This window comes from Penaeus monodon, chromosome 21 (assembly GCF_015228065.2).
Source record: "Penaeus monodon isolate SGIC_2016 chromosome 21, NSTDA_Pmon_1, whole genome shotgun sequence".
Taxonomy (NCBI): Eukaryota; Metazoa; Arthropoda; class Malacostraca; order Decapoda; family Penaeidae; genus Penaeus; species Penaeus monodon.
In genome coordinates, this window is record NC_051406.1 from 19,303,631 (window position 1) to 19,304,364 (window position 734).

Genomic DNA, 734 nt, shown 5'->3' on the forward strand with positions numbered 1-734 from the left:
TCATCAGAATTACATTTTGGCTTGTATCTGAACTTTAACCTCTGAAAAGTTTTTACACCTGCACGCTGCCACTATGATGCAGACTATAAGGGGCTACCTACAAGGAGAACCACTGACCACCGAAAACGCGAGTGTCCAAGCAAGCTGTACCACGGAAAGCCACGTCATTACAGACACGCTCACATATCCAGCGACCCTCACCAAGTTATTTTGTTTGGTTTTTAGTTAAGCAGACGATTTCAATTCGTTTGACAGATACGGTATCATAAAAATAGGAAAATAATAACTGTTTCTATTTACTATTACTCTTGACATTCATTATCGATTTATGTAACCATTGTCACTGTTTTGGTATTCATTATACTGTATATTATTCAAATATATATACTTATATTCAGTCTATACACCCGCTTCTGTATCATATATATTTCAAATATAAATACTTTTGTTTAGTCTAAGTACCCACTCTTTTGTTATATACCATGAACTCTTCTCCATGCAATTCCATGTCACATGTAAAATGTATTCGTCCGAACATTTGTGCGATACAGGCTATGTGAGATGGAGAGCCGAAGCTTGACCAAGAAGTGGGCGAAGGGGAAAAGGAAAAGAGGAAAAGAAGACAAGAGGAAAGGAGAGAAATGGGTAGGTAGACAACTAGGGAAGTATGAAAATGATCATAGTATGCCATGTTGATGTATACAAATACCCTAGTTAACAACAAAACACACACG